At 41.6% G+C, this 22,140-nt stretch overlaps 2 pseudogenes; both read left to right on the top strand.

Annotated features, from left to right (window-relative positions):
• Positions 1-353: 353 nt before the first annotated feature.
• On the top strand, positions 354-1,043 carry LOC147450833 (uncharacterized; annotated as a pseudogene).
• An 11,654-nt stretch (positions 1,044-12,697) lies between these two features.
• LOC147450832 (uncharacterized) lies at positions 12,698-13,295 on the top strand (annotated as a pseudogene).
• The last annotated feature ends 8,845 nt before the right edge of the window (positions 13,296-22,140 follow it).

Genomic DNA, 22,140 nt, shown 5'->3' with positions numbered 1-22,140 from the left:
TCTTTATAGTCAGATGTGTTGTCTACATTGACCACCTGTCCATTCTAGGTCAAGTGATGGTCGTATGTTGTTGTATCTGTATTTCTCTACAAAGATTGACCACTTGTCCAGTCGAGACTCATTTTTTCTATATCTTCTATCTATATTTCCCAAAGAAAGCATGCTTGTATGTTATTTCATACACATGTGTATTTTCTTATATAAGTATATATGCACCTAGATTGACCACTTGTCCAATCTAGACTCATTTTTTCTATATTTTCTATCTTTCTTTTCCTAGAAAAGTGTGCTTGTATGTTCTTTTCTCAAAATTTGATTAAGTACGTAATTATGATATGTTTTTCAAGGTAAACATGTCTCAAGTGAGGACCTCAAATAAGAGAAAAGTAACTACCATTCTAGTCAGCATTGACCTTGCTACCAATGATCCTCGTCCATGGTACCTCGATATTTATGGACTACAAGGTGCTCAATATCATAAAGTATATTTTGTTCTTGCATTATAACAAGATAACAATGTATTTGAGGATCTAGGCCAAGTAGTTGCAGTAGCTGTATCAACTGTTGAAGGGCATCCTACCATTGAGTGCATTAACATTCAAGTTCCAGGGAATATAGAGTATTACCTGTCTCCAAAGGCATGTTTCGCTCAATGCATGGTAAAAGATAAAGAGGTGACTATGTTCTCTAGAGGTTGGAATGCATACATGGATCCTACACAGGTGACTATAGACACTCTTCATCACTCCATTGTCCAAAGTGTGAAGAATAAGAAGCCCTCCACCAAGAGCCCAAGGCCAAAATCTTCTCATTCAAAAGCAAAGAGGGCCAAGGCTCATAGTGTTGCAAGGTCCAAAGTGGTGGATGAGTCAAATCTAGATGCTTCACAAGAGGGTACAAGCAACCAGCCTCACTTAAGGTTTGTGGAGCCTGATCGTTTAGAGAAAGAGGTTCAAAACAGGCAAAGAAAAGCGATACTGGAGGCATGGAGAAATATTCAGCATATTTTCCATTCAAGTATACACAGTATGAAATTCCAGTGACCAATTGTTTTCTTGCTCCTAATCATTATAATTCTCGCCAACTTGACAAAGAGCGGCTAAATAATTGCATGCTTCTCTTTGCTGCAAGTGCAAATAGGCCTTCATGATGTGCATATTTGATGCCGGTCAAGAATTGTGGTCAAAGGACAGGAATCCCAATGACACCATTAGAGATTGAATAAGGCAAGCTAAAAGAATATAGTTATTGGATTCTTGACGGACAACACTCTATATATGTAGCGAAAATGCTGAGAGTTCAAGAAATGACAAAGGGGGGTAGATCACAAGAGCTCGTGGTAGTGTATGCTCAACGAAAGGCCCACATTGTTGTAGATCCACCTCCACATGTTGTTATCACTATATCTGCTATTGCAAATGAACAATAAAAGGCCTTGTATGTGAAGCAACCATACGGTGTCATATTGAAGCACTTACCTGATCAATGGAAATTTAACGGGATGTCCTGCAAGGCCACCACTTGGTGTCATGGAGGGAACTTCCTCTTGCAGTAAATGGGATGTAACTGATAAATTTCTAATCCCATATCATTTATCTTTTTCACTAGAAACAAAGGACACCATGCAAGTTTGATAGTCAATTTTTTATTTCGTTAATTTCTTTGTGTAGGCGTTTTTAAGAATGACTAGAATATGTGTTGGACAATCCTTTATTACAAAGCAAGCTCACATGGTGACTTATTTTGATGCCATATTTAATGAATGGCTAGATATTATAATAGAATTGGAAAAAGAGAATAAGAAACCAAGTGCCACAGTATTTAGGTATCTAGCTAGTTTGGATGAAGAAGAGGTTAACACTAGGTTGGTAATGGGACACTTTTATGTCCTGTTAAGTGACCATTTTCCTTGAATTATGTCAAAAGTTTTAAAATGGATTCTGAGGTGCTATCTGTCTAGAAAGTTATCTCATGAGCTTAAAAAAACTTGACATTTTTTTGGAATATCAATTCCATCTTTAACCTTGTCCTTGCACAACATTTCACAACCTAAACTGTGTGAAAAAACGGGTCCTGTTTTTGGCTTTTTTCAAGTTTTTGCAACTATACCACTCTAGAATTCATGTTTGTGACGTCTATATTGCTAGAGAACTATCTTTAGTAGTCCTCAACATGTCCTGATGCTTCTAGGGAGAAACAAATGTTAAAGTTGTAAGTTATGACCAAATTACAAAAAATATCAAATCCTGTTTTTTAGTCAATTTTAGCTCTTCTACGATTTTTTTGGTGGCTTTCATGATATCCATATGCAGTTTTGATTTTCTATGTCGCATATTGTAACATAAAGCTAATATTTGTTGAGTTTTGGGGCACCTAATACCCTATTTTGCATAGTAGACAACGATGGTTAATTTTTTCGATTATAGAAGAAAACGAAACATTCTAGTATATCAAGTATAGATTTTTCAATATTGTTAGTTTCTTGTGACAATGTGCGCTCCTTGCCGCACTGTCGAAGCAAGGGACTTTCCAATACACCGTGTGCGAGCCACAAACGGCTCCAAGCACACAACAAGCCTAAACTAGCAAGCTCAAGAAAACAAAGGGTGTGTCACTCACCGCTCTACGCTCGCCTTCGTGGTGGATTCCTCGCCGCGATGAAGAAGAAGCTGCAGTCGTGCCGCGCTCAACCGCTTCGCCGCCATCGTGCCTTCGTAATGCTCGATCGCACACACACTCTCCCTCTCTCTCTCTCTCTCACACACACACACACACACAAGGAGGTGAAGAAGAAGAAGATGGAGATGGAGCAAGAGCACTCTTCAATTGCACAAATGAGAGAATGAGTAAAAATTAGGTTTAGTTGGCTTTTATAAGAGCTCACCCCATTCACACTTGGGTGCCCATGCTTAGCCAACTAACCCTAGCATGTTCGTGTTAGAGTGCGCCTCTCATCGGCGATCACTCTACCTTTCCCTATTGGTCCGACAAGCCCGGTAACTAACTCTACCAAATACATAATACACGTCTGTCATAGGTGATGGGTGTCCGTGAGCCATGAGGGTTAACATGCCCCCCTTCCTGATGTAGATTCCGTCCTCGGAAGCTATTGAGTTGAAGCTAGTTCGTCGAGGTGGAAGAGCATTTGAGATGAATGTCCTAGCCTTCTTCAGTCACTGCAAAATCAAACAACATTGGCACAGTAATTGCATTCTCTTAAAAAGCATATGCAGTTTTAGGTAGACACATTGATTGGTAAAAGAATTTCAAACAATTTATTAGCAATGAACATTAAATTTCAATGTAATCAAGTGCATAAACAAATGTAAAGGTAAAAAATTAAACAAGTCTGGGGTCGCTAATATGACGGTCGAAAGGCACTAGAGATCGAATATTAATACCATGGGTAAGCTTCTTAATTTTCTCTGGTCAATTAAGTTGTTTAATCGCGAGAGCCAAGTATTGATGTTCGAGGGCTGACTAGAGGCTATACCTAGAAGACTTTGTAGTTAAGCTACCATAAAAGGAATTTCTCATGAAATCATCGCCTGACTGATTACTTTTTCTTTGACCTCCCAAAGTCTTTTCACATTGATTCAATTATGATGTGTGTGCTTATTTTGTATGCCTTGGGTTTTTTGCTTTTCAAGGAAAAGCGCCCACACTGGGAACCTCTAGGGCTCTAGTACCATAGGCGATACATGTGAGTGAAGTACCAAATCAAGCCGAGATTTCTCTTCCAGCTTAAAATTTTACATTGTGGCACTTTGATTTTTTGTTTGTTCATTTTCAACATTTTAATTTTGTAACTTTGGGGGGCCATATAACATTGTTACACTCCCCAGGCTCATCACATTAGTAAACTCCCTTTATAATACTTAAGCTAAAGGTCAATAGGGTTAAGCCCACTAGAAAGCCCTAGTACATTTCACACAATGCTGCCTAAATCGGATTAAGAACCTAAGTAACCATTGTTTATTAGGAAGGCATTCCCCATGGTATTAAGAGAAGATTTCTAATATCTAGCTTGGTCAAACTAGCTTAGTCGGACTGCTTGATTTTTAAACCTAGACAAGTGATTATGACAAAACACTACATTGAATTAAATGTTTGATACTAAGCAAATGCGCTGAATATTATGCTACCAATCACAATCAAAGCAAACAAACATGGATGCAAAAAGATAAGGGCAATGCTAATGGACAAGAAACACCTGTTTGTGTTGATGGTCGCGCTTGATTTGAAGGTTCCATGAAGGTCCAAATCCTATCAATAGCAACACGCTCCTGTACACACTATGAAACACAAACAATACCTCTAGGAGGAACATCAGTGGGAAAAGAGAACTTTGCTAATCTCTCAACTCTAAAACAGAAACACTCCTATCGTACTAATCTTACCTACCCTCCATCACTCAAGTGATGAGGATCAAAGGTGTTTTATGGAATAGGTTTCTGTTTCACTGTACCAGATGTGACATGTGTAGGTCTGAGTCAATGTTTTGACTTTTAAGGTGCATACTCGCTTGCTAATTGCTCTTGCTCTTTTTTTTTTTTTTTTTGTCAGTATAAAGCTTTATATGTACATTCCCTAAGATTAGAATTGAGAGGTCAGGGAAAAAGGTTGAGAGGGAAACAAGTGAATGATGGATGTCCACAAACACTCCCCCCTTCCTTGGGTAGATCATACCGTTTGAAATGAGCTTGTCACCCTTTGAAACCAATTGTTCCAGTTGGTAATAGGTGAGGATTTTTGCCAGTAGTTTGTTATTACCCTAGGTGCCTTGTCAAGCTGCAAGGGTGGTAAGGTACTCTCCCAGGATCGAACTTGAAGTGGTTCATTAGGTGATTCTTGAACACTGGGAGGTGTGGATTCTTTTGTAGCTTCATTGAGGTCCACTACTATAGATGGAGGCGGTGTAGAAGCTTTTACCTCTATGGATGTATTACATGAGGAGCTAGAATCTTCATGGGACTCCCCCCTTCCTGAGCTAGGTGGAACAAATCGTTCTTTCTTTGGTACCCAAACTAGCTCAGGAGCGGGTGTGTAGCATTCTGTGATTTTTTTCTTTCCACGATCATTGATTCGTTTTGGAGCTACGGGATTGGGCTCACATGGGTCAGGTGATAGGTAAGAGCACAATCTACGTTTTGGCACCCAGATTTGATCATTTCCTTGATAGTAGCCTTGGGCTTCCAATAGTCGTTTAGGGATCCATCGCAACATTTTCTTACTTTTCTTGGAGCGAGTGGTACGTTTCTTACAAGGCTTCTGTTTTTTAGCACTAGATATGGTCACTAAAGAAGCTTTAGGGACCCACTTGTATGTTTTCTTTGTTACCTTAGGATGAGTCTTGTCGGAAGCGATACGCATTGCTTGTAGCATATTTAAGGGTATAGGCATTTCATCCCCCTCAGGTGTTACCCATGTCGTCCCCCTATTTCCCCAAGTGTCTATGGTTGATGCTAGGTGGACCCAATCCACATTGTCCGACTCAGTCATCCCAGGTAGGATATCCATATAAGGAGAATCTTGGCCAATGTCTGTATCCTTCTTACAAGTGTAACAATATTGTAGTGGGGCCGAGTGAACTGTGGTGTCAGAGCGATGATCAATAATGGTTTTACTCCCTAAGGGGTGTACCTTACCAGTCACCAAATCCACTCTAAGGACAGAGTCTTGGAATTGCAAATAGACATGATTTTTAGACCAATCGTGAACCATTTGTGCTTCCCTCATGAATGGTCGTCCTAAAATCATTTCATATGACATAAGGTGTTTAGAGAAATCCATTACAATGAACGTATGTCGTACCTTGTGTCCTAGAACTTTGATCTTAAGATCCTTGAGCATCCCCATAGGTTTGGCTATGGTACCATTTGCCATCTTTACCACAATGTTAGTAACACCGAGGCGGGGTTTTCCCATGGATTCCCAACAATCTTTTGTAACGATGCTAACTCCCGCACCACCATCAAGAATTCCCTTTATAGTTAATCCCTTGGTAGTGATGGGTAGGGTCGCATTAGACTCGTCGCCTTCAAAATACTGCCCTAATTCGTTAATGGGTACCTCGATCACAGACTCGTGTCCATCTAAGTCAAGTGATTGCACATGATTTTCCTCATCAATCATAATCGAGTCAAGCCTATTTGGTTGCACAAACTGCGGTAATCCCGTTCGTAGCTCTCCGTTAAGGAATGCTCGAAGTGCAAGGAATAACTCAGGATCTCCATACAGCTTTGCTATGATCGTGGTTCGGACCTCAGAAGACATGAAGTCCACTAGTTTGGCAACATTCATTGGCGTTTTGCAGGGTGTAGGTCCTTGACTAGGAACTGGTGAGGATGGAATCTCATATTCCTCAATGGGATCAGGTATTCCTTCGTTAAACATCCTTCCCAACAAGAAGGGTGTATGCTCACTTTCTGATGTCCCGTCCTCACTCCCTTCTTGGATGATACTAGATATGGCTAACGGTCTATGGTTCATGTGGGGTGGATGAACTTGCGTGGGAAACACTGTGTCATGAATTTTGACCTGCATGCGTTCTGGTTCTAGTTTCCTTTGAGTCTCCTCCACTAAACCTCTTAGATGTTTCACCTGCTCAATCTCGTCTACTGGTTTTGGGTACGTCCCAATCTTCTTTTTACGATTCTTCCCTTTTTGCCCCTGCGGTTTATCTTGGGGGTCTTGGATTGGATTTGGAAACACTTGTGGTGTTTTCAGAGGCTCTTTATGGTTTTCTCTTATTCGGTTTTCATTTGGTTCCATGTTACGGTTTTCTTTGTCGGTCTTTCCCTTTGTGGTATTGGTTCTAGTCTCCATTGTCTCGACTGAATCTGAATCATCCTCGACGTCATTCATATACACGGGGTCATCTCCTGTTCCTATGTTTGTTTTGGAACTTGGCTTTGAATTTTCCGTATTCTCCGACTTCTTCCTTCGTGTCTTCTTTTTCTTTGCTTGGATAACTGACGCGGTATCTCTCTCTTCGAGGATATGGCCTGGCCCTTGAAGCATGGATCGTGTAATCGCATAAGCGGGTGCGACGGGTGGTATTGGCGACGTCACACTAGCAATTTCGACCAAATTCAGGGGTGTGATTTTAGGCGCATTTGGGTTATAGGGGCATTGGGCAATCAAGTGATCTATGACAAAACGATTACATGTGAGTATTGGCATTGCAGACGTGCTCCCTTGATTCACTTGCATCTGTGCAGCATTCTTTTGCAGCCTAATAGGGCACTCCGCTACTCGATGTGGTCCACCACACTCGTAGCATTGAAGAGGTGGCCTCCTAGCCTGGGTGTTGATATTTTGACCTCTGGATGCGAGAGCAGCAGCTTGATAAACCGTCTTGACTTGTCTCCAACAATATTCCATGTAGTATATAGGACATTCTTCCAATGTATCAAGTCCGTAGGCAATACTAGTATCTATTTCCTCCTCACAGCCATCTGCATAAGCATTTGATGGCTCGCAACCCACTTGGTTCATAGGGGCGACTCTTGGATGCGGGGGCTGCGGTCCTAGCACAGGAGGTGGTAGCGGTGTAGCTTGTACAACATTTTGAGATCTAGGGACCATGTGTTGCGGTAGTTGCTCAACAGGTGGAGTAGGCATCAATACAGGAGCTCGAGGCGCATCCGTCCAGGCTACAGGTGGTCTATTTGCCATCATACGTTTGATCATTAAACAATCCTTATCTTGGTGACCATACCTACCACATGCGTTGCAAGTTCCATTAAATTTTACTCTAAACGTAGGGCACTCACTAGTGCTATGTGGGCCTAAGCAAATGGAACACCATTGTTGCTCCCTTCTTGGATACATGTGACTATTTTGAGGGGGTCGATTATCCTTAAGAGACTCTTGGATTGCCTTGGTGAGGTCTGTCAAGAATGTCTCAAATACCTTTGGCTCATTGGCAATGGGCTTTGCAGTCATGGGTTCATACTCAATGGCTTGTGAGCTAGTGGATCTCGTGTCAGTAGACACCCTCATGCCTGCTATCATCAAGTTGTCCTCTAATTGGATTGCATTGGCAGTGACATCTTCCCAGGTTGTGATACCTCTAATCACTAGTCCATTATAGATTCCTTCATTCCTCAACCCTCGAATGAATCGATCAAGCAGTTGGTTATTATTGAAGCGCTCATTTACATGGCAACGAGAGTTTAAGTGCTTTAGACGACTAATGAAGTCCCTTACTGACTCTCCTTCCTTACGTTCGGCCTTCTGTAGCTGAGATGCTACACCCCAAAGCACACCTTCTCGTATGTACTCCTTTAGAAACAACCTTCGAAGGGTAGGGTAGATTGTTTTCTCGTCCACCCTTAGGGTCCTATACCAATCTCCAGCCTTCCCACTTAATGTCAAGCTTAAGGCATTGCACTTATGTAGTTCGTTGCATTCCCCTAAGGAATCACATACTTGTTCAAACACGTCAATGTGTTTCCTAGCATCTTCGTCCCCATTGAATTTTTGCGTGAGTTTGGCAATTTGTACTGCCTTACTTCTAGGCTCTCTATCAGATGCATGACGCATATTTTCCGCGATAGATTGACCTATGGTTTGAGCAAACGCTGCCAAGTCACCTATGTGAGGAGGCAGGGCCGGTGGAGGTACTCTTGGAATCATATGTGGGAGAGGAACGGGTACCGGTCTTGGCATATGTGTGGATGATGCAGGATATGGAACATAACCGGGCATAGGTCCACTCGGATAAGGGCTAGGGAGCGGCACTTGAGGAGCATAAGCAAGTGGTACAATTGGAGGTGTGGGGGCCATGTGTGCATAAGGGGCTAGAGGCACATATGGTCGAGGCCCCATATTAGGTACTACGACACTAGGTAGTGGCACTGCGCTAACCGTAGATGTCATCGGTACATTCTCTGTCAGGCTTATCCCTGGAGTGAGCACTGTGTTTTCCTTAATAGAGGGTTGAGCCAAGTTAGGGAAGCTAAAGTTTTCACTCGGAGGCTCAGATTGCATAGAGACCCCATGTGAAATGACGTAAGATGGGTCCATGGGGCTCATTAGAGGAGTCTCCATTTGTGATAGAGTAGGCTGTTGAGCCTTGCTCGTATCCAGAAATCTCATGGGGCCAGTTGAGAGTATATTTACCCCTCGGTTTTGCCTTTCTGATTGAATAATGCCATGGATAACATTACAGATCATTTTCTGTTGATCTTCGATGCTCGTGGCACTAGAGGTGGATTGTACAATCTCTATCCATCCTACATGGTAGGCGTGGCCAGAGTGTAGATCCGTCAACACCTCAGTGTGGAGGTCGTATGTCCAATGATCATTAATGAACAATCCTTCTAGAGTCGACGTGTTAACGGTTTCTTGTGAGGTAGAAGCAATGTTGCTCCCCGTGGTTTTACTTGCCACCAACGGTACTCTAGAGGGAACTTCTGAAGGAGGCAGCTCAACAGGCCCTTCTTGCTAAGAAGTTGGCAGGATATCCACATGGACACTCTTTGGGGGTGTGGGGTCCACGTGCGATGTGAAAGGAGATTCCTCTTCCCCACCCCCTTCATGTGCTTCATTTGCATCAGGTTTCGAGTGAGTAGCTCTACCTAATGTTTCCATGAAACGGCTAAACATACTAGTACTAGGCTGTGGAGCTTCGGGAGGTGCATGGCCTTCTCTCTCAGTGTTTTGGGTAGGGTATGCTTCCATGATTTCTGAGTCGGAGGAGAAATCACTAGCGGCTATTTTAGGGTCTTGGGTGGTGCTACCTTGTGTCCCCGCTGAGGGTCTAGAGCTTATCGTGGATGGGTAATGGGTGTCCGTATGAACAGAGGCACTCTCAATATGCTCGTGTTCTAGCACCCGCCCAGAGCGTAAGTGCATGTGCTTTTGATACCCTAAGGTGTCAAAAAGCTGCTCTAGGAGGCCTTGTGACTAGTTTTTAGCGTGTTTTTTGTTTGTTTTTTTGCTAGATTTTTTAGAGCGTGTCGTGGAATGGGCCGTGTGATAGCTCGAAACGAGCGTATCGGTCAGAGGGTCGTGCCGTGCTTTATAGCCCTCCGTTTGGTCACTCTATGCCCTTGGAATCCCTAAAACTGTCAATTTCCAGTAGGGAACTAGGCCCAAACTAGAAAGTCTAAGGGTGCAAGTGGGAAGAGAAAGGAGGAGAGTGGAGGACTTGTCCCACATGCTCTCATTCTCTCTTGAGGGAGTAGGGTATATATATAAGAGTGAGTCTAGTATATATCATAAGACTGAGGACTGAAGCTTGGGCTTGGGCTTGGGCTTGGGAAAATGATCCCGATCCTGATCTACCTTTTATACAAACCAACCCGTCCGTTCTAAGAGTCACGTTTTTTATTTTCGAAAAATTTCGCCGCCCGCTCGCTCGCGTTTTTAATTTCCGAAAATTTTTTTTGAAAAATATTTTTTTTCCCAGATTTTTTTTTTCTTAAAAATTGCAGAAAACGCAGATATGCGGAAATTTCAGAAAACGCAGAAATTGAAAAAACGCAGATATGCAGAAAATTGAAAAACGCAGAAATGCAGAAATTGCAGAAAAAAACGCAGAAATTGCAGAAAATACAGAAATTGCAGAAAATTAAAAAAACGCAGAAATGCAGAAAATTGCAGAAATTGAAAACGCCGAACTTGAAAATGCAGAAATTGCGGAAATTGAAAAAACGCAGACAATAGCAGAAATTGAAACTTGACAGCAAATGCAGAAAACGCAAAAAACAGAAATGTCCACACACTCCTTCCCTGCCTTTCCTATGATAGAAATTGCACCACAAGGAAGCGTAAAGTGCTAACCGAGCTTAGTGTAGGGCATATCCCCGACAGCGGCGCCAAAAATGTGCGCTCCTTGCCGCACTGTCGAAGCATGGGACTTGCCAATACACCGTGTGCGAGCCACAAACGGCTTCAAGCACACAACAAGCCTAAACTAGCAAGCTCAAGAAAAAAAAGGGTGTGTCACTCACCGCTCTACGCTCGCCTTCGTGGTGGATTCCTCGCCGCGATGAAGAAGAAGCTGCAGTCGTGCCGCGCTCAACCGCTTCGCCGCCGTCGTGCCTTCGTAATGCTCGATCGCACACACACTCTCCCTCTCTCTCTCTCTCACACACACACACACACAAGGAGGTGAAGAAGAAGAAGATGGAGATGGAGCAAGAGCACTCTTCGATTGCACAAATGAGAGAATGAGTAAAAATTAGGTTTAGTTGGCTTTTATAAGAGCTCACCCCATTCACACTTGGGCGCCCATGCTTAGCCAACTAACCCTAGCATGTTCGTGTTAGAGTGCGCCTCTCATCGGCGATCACTCTACCTTTCCCTATTGGTCCGACAAGCCCGGTACCTGACTCTACCAAATACATAATACACGTCTGTCGTAGGTGATGGGTGTCCGTGAGCCATGAGGGTTAACAGACAACTACACGCATTTTGTAGGTAGTAACCATATCTAGTCATAAGGATCAAATTTGGCTAGATATTGAATAGTTTCTATGGGATTCTACAACTCATAATGTTGAACCCAGTTTTTTCATGTTTGCTGTATTTAGCACTTCATCTTTGTCCCCAAGATTCCCCTTGGTAAGAGATGTATTATTCTTTTGACATGCTCCATGGATCCTTATGAACCTAAAGGACAATAGGGAACTAAGAAAACATGCATATATTATTTGTATTGAGCGTGGCTATAGAAACTTTGATAATAGGTTTGCTGAATGGTAAAAATTCAAATTTTTTGTACCTATTTCTTTTGGCAAAATAAAAAATAGTGAGTGAGAAGCAATCATATGTTTTGATCACCAACCCATTGAAGTTAACTAGGGAATTTATCTCAACTCCTACAAAAATCCCTAATCTTATTTTTATGCAACAAAACGTAAGAAATGACTGTTTTGATGAAAATGTACTAGTCCATCAACTTTGGAGGCTTGGTGTGACCAAAAGATGAGAAATTTTACAAGTTTCTTATTTTTTCCATGTGTAGTAGGCCTTGAACTATAACCTCATGAAAGGATTTTACAAAATGAGTGGACCTACTATGGTTTTGGAGGTTTTTTTCAAAACCCTGAAAGGACACTTTTATGTCCTCTTAGGTTACCAACCTAGTGTTAAGAAGCTACAATCATAAATAAGAGATGGCACAATTGTGTTATCAAAGGGCATAAAGGACATAGACATCATGGACATGCTTGAAAGAATCAAACAACTCAAGCAAGATCGTATCATTCAAGATGCCTTGCTTGAGGAGTTTAACTCTCTCAATGAAGATGCAAAATGCAATACTTGGGAGGATCTTGTCTTGATGTATAACATCAATGATGTTGTGTATATGAATTTTCTTGAGCTTTGTGATATATGGATCAAGACACAATTAACGCAAGGAATGAAGAAGATTGACTTTCTAGAGAGTGCAAGAAAGTATGTTGAGTGGACAATCAATCTACACAAGGAGCAAGTAAAAGCAACAGATGTTCCTTGGAGGATTTATGTGGTAAACCTTCATATTGAAGGTTCTTCATACTTGGAGCGTCACCTTTGCAACCCAATGCCCATAGGACTTTGTGTATTGGAAAGATCTGAGGCCTGTAAGAGCAACACACATTGGCCTGAGGATCGATACAAAGATGTCTTGAATGGGATGATGTCCATCAATGGAGGTTAAGAGGAAGCACACTATGTGCTTCTTCTTGCTTTCTTAAACATGACAGATTTTGTGAATTTGTAGAACTCTTTGAATAATATGAAGGAAATAATGCGACAATGCAGTGTTGGAGTTCTACATCATGAAAAAGAAGCGTTTTATGTTGGGTCCATACAGTTCTTCTCAGTTTTGGTCCTTTTTTGAAAAAGTGATGCATCTAGTGGACTCACAACAACTCTTGCTCCAGGAGAATCTACCACCATACTTGATGCAGGGCTACTTAATATCAATTTTCAAATTGTGTAGCATCTATAAGACAAGGATTTCTTGAGATTTTCTTGTCAAGCAATTTACCAAGAAGTATTACACAGAAGGATCCAAGCTAGTGGAATTATTTAGTGATGGCTATATAACAGATATTGGTCTTGAAGAGAAGAAAGAAGTTGTAGCCATAGTGGAAAACATTGAGGATCAGAAGAATCTAGAATCACGGATTCTAGAATTTATGACATTGCATGATGACATCAAGCAATGGGCAGGACTTCAGGTCAATCAAGTAGAGCACCCAGCTGAGCACGAAAGCGACATGGTGGAAAGGATGAGTGAAGGCAGCTTTTCCATCAAAGATTTTTTATCACTTGAAGCAAGTATGTATTAACTTGGAAATCATCACATCCATTTCATTGTTTCTTTTGTAGTTTGAACTTGTTATATCTATTATAAAGATGACTTGAAAGCTTCAAATATCTTCAATGTATCCTTTTGGTTCAATTTAGTTTTTTTCATTCCTTTAAAAATCTTATGTCTATACACTACAAGAGGTTATTCATATTAGCGACGCTCAAAAAAAAATTTCCCGGTGTCGCTATGAGCGTCGCAAATTTCTTTGTAAATTTGCGACGCTCATAGCGACGCCGGCTGGGCTAAAAAAATAACCGAGCGCGCCCAAAAACTCAGATCTCAGATCTGAGTTTTTCGGCGCCCTCAAGCAAGGAGCAGGTAATGCTCTCCCTCACTCTCTCTCTCTCTCTCTCTCTCTTTTTCTTCTCCACACACACACACACACACGAGGAGAGGAAGGAGAGCCAGGTATGCTCCTTCCCTCTCCTCATTCTCATGTTCCCTTCCCCTCTTTCTCTCTCCCTCTCTCTCTCTCTCTCTCTCTTTTTCTTCTCCACACACACACACACACACGAGGAGAGGAAGGAGAGCCAGGTATGCTCCTTCCCTCTCCTCATTCTCATGTTCCCTTCCCCTCTTTCTCTCTCCCTCTCTCTCTCTCTCACACACACACATACAATTACACACATAGTGTTTTTGAGAGAGAGAGAGAGAGAGAGAGAGAGAGAGAGAGAGAGAGAGTACAAACAAAAACAAAAACGCACACACACATACATAAACAAAGAGTGCACACACACATTGAGAGAGAAAAAGAGAGAGAGAGCATGCATAAACAAAAAACGCACGCATTGAGAGAGGAAAAGAGAGAGAGAACATGCATAAACAAAAAACGCACACATTGAGAGAGGAAAAGAGAGAGAAAACATGCATACGATCCAAAAAAACGCACACACATTGAGAGAGAAAGAGAGAGAAACTAATTTAACATCGTAGGAAACTAATTAAAATTAAAAGAACTAAAGATCTAGCCGACGAGGAGTTGAACTCAAGACCTATTATTCAAGAGGGAAATGGCATAATCAATCTATCATACTTGGCATGGGTGATAGAAAGGTTATACCATTTATCTCTTTTTATTGGCACACACATCCACACACGCGCACACACACAAGAAGAAGAGAGTTATAACGTCGTAGGAAACTATCTTAAAAGACGTTAAAGATTAGGTTATATGTAGACTTACATTAAATTAAATTTAGGTTTATTTTTAACTAGATTTACGTTTATTTATGCTAGATTTAGATTTACGTTATATTAGATTAGATTTAGGTCTCCATAGACTGCGATGCCTGCATGAAGCGGGTGAAGAAAGCCCTCAATGGAATATAGGGTATTGCTGCCTTCACTCATGGTGGGCTCCATTGATCCAAAAGTACTGGTGAAATGTCTTCAGAAGATAGGGAAGAAGGTGGATCTTCAGGGCGGCAAGAGTCACTACATCCCCGACACAATGACCATCTAGACAACCTCTAGTCATTCAACAGCAACTTCAAAGTTAGTAACAAGAGCAAGATGTGGATGGAGATGAGGCAGCGTCACCGCCGGAAGTTAACTCTCACATCTTTAGTGATGAGAATGGCAACTCTTGCCGAGTTATGTGAAAAATTATGTATTAAATCAGTTTTAAGGTTCTTATAATCCCTGTTAGTTTAGTTCTTTGTTTTTAATATAACATAATTTACGTTAGATTTAGATTTATGTTATATTAGATTAGACTTAGGTTTATTTAGGTTTACCCACACACACACACACACACACACAAGAAGAAGAGAGTTTTAACGTCGTAGGAAACTATCCCAAAAGACGTTAAAGAGTAGATTAGATGTAAACTTACATTAAATTAGATTTAGGTTTATTTTTAGTTAGATTTACGTTTATTTAGATTTACGCTTATTTACGTTAGATCGAGTCCACGCAAGAATTACTTACGGTTTAGGGTTTAGAGTTAGACGAACAGTGAAAAGATCTACTGTGAAAAGATGTTAAGATGCTGTGAAGTGCTACAGCTAGAGAAGAGGCAAAGGGGTTTTGTCCACTACATGCAGTATCATGTAGACGTGGGTGTGTAGATTTCTTGTACCCACAAATATAGGTATTGACCAATAAAGACGAGATTATAACCCGGTGGTTCTGATCTCCGTGCACCTCTAGACTGAGGTGTGCGGGGATTGGACATGACTAGAGAATGTGAGGTAGAGAGAGAGAGAGAGAGAGAGAGAGAGAGAGAGAGAGAGAGAGAGAGAGAGAGAGAGAGAGAGAGAGAGAGAGATAAGACGAAGAATGCCAATAGAATATTAAATTTGTTGTCCAGGTTATAAGTTTTTTATCCTCATTATGAGTAGTGACGAGGATGTGGGACCGTCCAACCGAAACACCTATCTCTCAACGAGGGTCTTATGTCCTTGTAATCAATGCAAGCATGCTGTGCGACGGACAAGACGTGTTTCTTTGCAGCACGTTCGCGAATTTGGCGCGTTCGATCCATCTATTATAGATCGAGTTGTTGCCAATTATAACTCGTCGGACTCTGACGCTGGCCAACAAGCAGCAATCTTGCAACCCAATAGACGTGTTCGCAGGCGCTTTGGTCAAGCAGCATATGTGAGGCCACAAGATGTAGCCTCTGACAGCTCGGGGGATGATCATGCAGAGCACATTCCCAACAAGGCAATGTTTGAGCCCGAGATTGATGAAATGATCGAGACGATCATGGATTCAAAAAGGCTTATCTATGATGATATGAAAAGTGAAGCCGATACGCCATTGTATAATGGAGCACGTATGTCTAGATTGAAAGCACTCCTGGTTCTTCTCAACATGCAGGCAAAGTTTGGATGGAGTGACACTAGCGTCACAACGCTTTTCAGGTGATCTATTACAATTAGTTTACTTTAATAAAACTCTAAATGTATAATGTTCTGATGGATTTTTACACGACTGTATCATATTTTTATGTTGTGTAGATTGCTGAAAGAGCACATACTACCAGCTGACAATGTGATGCCAGATTCTCGAGATGAAGCAAGAAAGATTTTGCGAAACTTGGGGATGGATTACAATTCTATCCACGCTTGTCCTAATGACTGCATTCTTTTCAGAGGGGAATACATAGACATGGAGAAGTGTTCGAAATGTGATTCCGAAAGATATCGAGTAGATCTCCACGGGACAAAAATTCCACAAAAGGTTTTGCGACATTTTCCTCTACTTCCTCGCATCAAGCATTTCTTCGAATGTAAGTCCATGGCCGCCCTAGCATCATGGCATGAGGAGAATAAATCTTCGGATGGTGTGCTACGAATTCCTGCAGATTGCGTAGCGTGGAAACATATAGATGGAACATGGTCGGATTTTGCCAGGGAAGCTCGAAATTTGCGCTTAGGCCTGGCTATGGATGGCGTAAATCCATTTGGTCAAAGATCAACATCTTACAGTGTATGGCCCGTTGTCATCGTCAACTACAACATTCCCCCGTGGTTGACTACGAAGAAGGGGCACCTATGGCTAAGCTTGATTGTGCCAGGGCGATATAAAGTGGGGAATATGGATGTGTATCTTCGTCCACTATTGGAAGAGCTACAACAATTGTGGATTGGCATAGAGGTGGTGGATATGAGCCGACACACAAGACGACGGAATGCTTTGATCAAAGGCATTCTAATGTGGACCATGCATGACTATCCCGGGCTAGCAGAATGCTCAGGTGATCTATTGACACTCCTCACTCAGACACTGTAAAACTTGTTTTTTCCCATAGTTGATCTATTATCATGTGTATACATGCAGGGCTTCAAACAAGCGGATACAGAGCATGTGTCACATGTGGACCTAGACTGAATGCACGTAGGGCACCCTCACTGAAGAAGCAAATCTACGAAGGTCATCAAGCGTATCTTCCAGAGAATCATGTGTTACGCGACGGCTTTTTGGGAAGAGAGCCACCAAGGATGTCTGCACAAGCATGGTTAGAGCAGAAGGAGATGTGCGATGACGGATTGCCTCCAGGGATGAAGAGACTATCTCTATGGTACGAGTTACCATACTGGCCCCGACTCATGATCAATCACTTGCTCGATCCAATGCACATATTCAAGAATGTGGGTAATCTACTATGGGACCATCTGACCGGCAAGAAAGATACTTTGGGAGCCAGAGTTGACCTTAGAAATGTGGATCGTATGGAGCAATATTGGCCGCAAACAGCTTCTGATGGATCGATAAAACTCCCTAAAGCACCATGGATTTTCACAGGAGCCCAAGAACGTAAAGTAAAAGAGACCATTCGATCTTTGTGGACCCCCACTGGCGTAATGCACTCCCAATTAAACCATAGTAGATCCACTCATTTTGTAAAATCCTTTCATGAGGTTATAGTTCAAGGCATAAAACACATGGAAAAAATAAGAAACTAGTAAAATTTCTCATCTTTTGGTCACACCAAGCCTCCAAAGTTGATGGATCACTGCATTTTCATCAAAACAGGACTTGAGATAAATTCCCTAGTTAACTTCAATGGGTTGGTGATCAGAATATATGATTGATTCTCACTCACTATTTTTTGTTTTGCCGAAATAAATAGGTACAAAAAAGTTGAATTTTTACCATTCTGCAAACCTATCATCAAAGTTTCTATAGCCACGCTGAATAAAAATAATATATGCATGTTTTCTTAGTTCCCTATTGTCCTTTATGTTCATAAGCATCCATGGAACATGTCAAAAGAATAATACATCTCTTACCAAGGGGAATCTTGGGGACAAAGATGAAGTGTTAAATACAGCAAACATGAAAAAACTGGGTTCAACATTATGAGTTGTAGAATCCCATAGAAACTATTTAATATCTAGCCAAATTTGATCCTTATGACTAGATATGGTTACTACCTACAAAATGCATGTAGTTGTCACAAGAAACTAACACTATTGAAAAAGTTGTACTTGATATACTAGAATGTTTTGTTTTCTTCTATAATTGAAAAATTAACCATCGTTGTGTACTATGCAAAATAGGGTATTAGGTGCCCCAAAACTCAAGGAATATTAGCTTTATGTTACAATATGCAACATAGAAAATAAAAAACGCATTTGGATATCATGAAATCCACCAAAAAAATCATAGAAGAGCTAAAATTGGCTAAAAAACAGGATTTGACAATTTTTGTAATTTGGTCATAACTTACAACTTTAATATTTATTTCTCCCTAGAAGCATCAGGACATGTTGAGGATTACTAAAGATAGTTCTCTAGCATTATAGACCTCACAAACATGAATTCTAGAGTGGTATAGTTGCAAAAAGTTGAAAAAAACCAAAAACAGGATCCGTTTTTTCACACAGTTTAGGTTCTGAAATGTTGTGTAAGGACAATGTTAAAGATGGAATTGATATTCCAAAAGAATGTTGAGTTTTTTTCAGCTCATGAGACAACTTTCTAGATAGATAGCACCTCAAAATCCATTTTGAAACTCTTGACATAATTCAAGGAAAATGGTCACTTAACAGGACATAAAAGTGTCCCAGGACATAAAAGTGTCCCATTACCAACCTAGTGTTAAGGTGCTTGAGGTGCCTTGACATGCTTGCCTGAGATGCTTGTGGGAATACCCCCTAGTCCAAGTGCTTTGTCATGCTTGATGACTAAGGTGCTTGAGCTCCTAAAGTCAAAAGCATCCCTACAAGAGGGGGGGCGAGCCCTTTTCCTAGGGATTAGAGAGAGAACACACACTCACACTCACAAGGGAAGCCCCAGCTTGAAGAGGCAGCAAGGACACATGTCAGGTCCCTACCCATGTTACCTTCATGTGTTGCTTGAAGCCTATTGGTTAGGCTTCAAAGGGGTCCAATGATAAATTACTTGAATTATCTAATTGTTTTTGCATTTATCAAGTCCTCTCTCTCAAAGGGGAAAGGGGGACACTTGTCCCAAGGCTATCCCTATTGCTTGTAATGGCTCCTGCTTGTGATTGGCTAGGCCTGGAGGGGTCCAATGAGCTTCAAGAATGAGCTACAAGGGGGGGTCGACCCAAGCAAGCTAGGGGGGTGCTTAGGGGGTATACTCACCCACACACACACTCACAAACACTCTCATTGTGTACTATGCAAAGTGCAAGAGCTCCCTCTCTTTCTCCAAGCAAGTAGAGGTTGAGAGCCTACACCAATACTCTTGGCTATGGAGTGCAAATCCATCCAAGAGCCATGCTGCAATGCTTGATCTTGCCATCTATTTCTTCTTCATTACTATGCTATTATGTATGCTAGCACAAGAGTTATGATAGGTGAGGAACTAGGTCTTTCTCGTACGAAATGTTTCTTCTTCCTCTTCCCTACCCTCATTCCCTGCTACCTCTCTCCACCTTCAAAGGTGTTTGAGGTCTTGGGACTGAGGCTTGGTACAGTTAAATCTTTCTTCAAGTTTAGGTTATGCTATGATGGTGATGCATGAATCTTTCCATCTTCATTGCTTCACCTAGGTCACAAGGAACACAAAGAATGTATTGTAACAAGTCTCTCTTTATGGGAGAAATCATAATACAAATGCCTATTGGAGGGGGGACCGACTCCACATAAATCCGGTCCTCAACTGTTGTCATGTTCTCTAAATTCTCTCTCTTGCAAAAGTATTGTCTATGCCAAGTTAACTAATTGCTATGATTATGTTGCTATCTTCAATTATGTCTACCCGCTATGCTCACAAAATCATTTCTTGAAAGTACTCTCATTAAATTCCGCTACTCTCAAATTGAATAGGCAAATTCCATTACATTGGTATCAGAGCATTTGGTTTCTCTTTTCTTGCTTAAGAAGAGAGGTCCTTAAGTAGCCTATAAATGGTTGATGTTGTTAATTATAATAGAGTAAGTGGAACTGGGATCTAATATCGGTTTTGTTAAGCCCACTATGTGGGGGATGGTGCACACCTCGGGAGCTTTGGACTTAATAATGGAGTCTTTTTAGACCTTCCTATGGCTTTACCATTATTGATCCATAAGAAGTCCGAAAGAAGCTAGCCCTTGGCAACTCTGCTATGTTAGACCTACTCCTCTACTCTCTATAATTAACCACTTTGAGCCGTGGGTGTAGATACTTAAGAGCCGATTTTCAAAGGCTAAGAGGAGTGGCAACTAAGGTTTTGTATTGCCAAAGCATACACTAAGTATAAACATAAATTTTGTTAACATGGATGACAATAATCAAGAGAGTAGAATGAACATTGATAGGTTTGATTTTGCACATGAAGGTGCTAATGATGATGCTCCCATGTTTGTGAATTATCTCATCACTAGGTTGCAACAAGCTATGGGCAACCCTGCTTTGCAAGCCGAAGTTACTCAACAACTGGTGCTTATGGAATTTCCCTTCCTCTCCCAGAGGAGAGAGAGCTTAGGAGGCCTCTTGACGAGACCCCCAAAAGAAGACTCTCTCCCATTCGAGAGGAGGAATCCAAAGAGAAAGAAATCAATGACAGTCTAAGTTCTTCTGAAGATGTGGCTCCACGAAGACGGCGGTCTAGACGATCGCCTACTCCTCCCAAGAGGAAAAGAGCAACCCATAGTCCTTATCCTCATCACTCTGAAAGGCAAGAGAGGAAACAAAGGAAGAAAAGGGCTAGGAAGAGGTCACCCACTTCTCCTTCTTCTTCACGTTCCTCCTCTTCCGATGAAATTTATGTCTATTCTCCTAAAGAATACACGAGGGGAGGACATCGCAAATCATTTCCTGCATGGCGAAGGTCACAAAAGCTAAATAAGTTCAAGGAGGGAGGAAAGAGTATCTCTTTTCTCACCTATGATGGCACCTTTGGTGCTACCGACAAAGTGTTGGCCTTCATCCAACAATTTGATGCGGCCTTTGGGGACGAGGGCTTCACAGAGTCCTCCAAGCTACGCCATGTAGCTATGCACTTCCAAAAATCAGCTCCTCAATGGTGGGCTAGCCTTCGTGGCAATGGAGAAGCCCCAAAGACATGGAAGACTCTACGAGTTTCCATCATGAAGCAATTTCTTCCAAGTGATACTAAAGATAAAGTTCTTACCGAATGGCGCGGCTTGAAGCTTCTCTCTCATGAGTCTATCAACAAGTATGTAGACAAGTTTTGGGATTTACATCTCAAAGCTACTGTCTTTCAAAAGATAGACTTTGCCGAACAAAGATAGCAATTCTGTGCGGGATTACCTGAAGAGATGGCCGAATACATAAACTCTCAACGGCCCGGTACTATTACCGAAGTAATCCACCACACCATGGTTACTTCACGCATCAATTTCCATCAAGGGGCTAGACGTAATGTCAAGCCCATGGAAAACAAAGATAAAAATGATGCAAAGGGGAAATCCAATGCTCAAAATAATTCCCAAGGCACTTCCAACAACAACAACAACAATCGGTCCAAGGAGAAGGGAGTTTACAAAGGTAAAAACAAACTCTCTCTTGAAGAGCTTGAAGCTTTTCGCAAGGACCATAAGTGTTTCAAGTGTGGAGAGCAAGGACATGGCTATCCTTCTTGCCCCAAGAAGAATACTCGTAATGAGACTCCTAGGGCTTCCACCATCGAAGCTCCAAAAGAGGATGTTCATTGCAAAGGATCATCACTTTCCTATGCGTGGGGAAAGGTAAGAGAGCATGATGCCTTCATCTTGTTTGACCCAGGCTCTACTCTCAACTTCATATCAATAGAGTTGGACACCAAGTTGGGCATTCAAGCTTTTGAGATGGGAGATATAGTAACAGCCGATGCAGCTTTCAAGGGACAACAAGCCTCCGTTACTCCCTTGATTGGGAAGTTGAGACTTCATGTCCAAAGCTATGTCGACAAAGAAGACTTCT

This window comes from Adiantum capillus-veneris, chromosome 9 (assembly GCF_014529385.1).
Source record: "Adiantum capillus-veneris isolate H3 chromosome 9, ASM1452938v2, whole genome shotgun sequence".
NCBI classification, from domain to species: domain Eukaryota; kingdom Viridiplantae; phylum Streptophyta; class Polypodiopsida; order Polypodiales; family Pteridaceae; genus Adiantum; species Adiantum capillus-veneris.
This window is presented reverse-complemented; position numbering and strand designations above follow the sequence as displayed.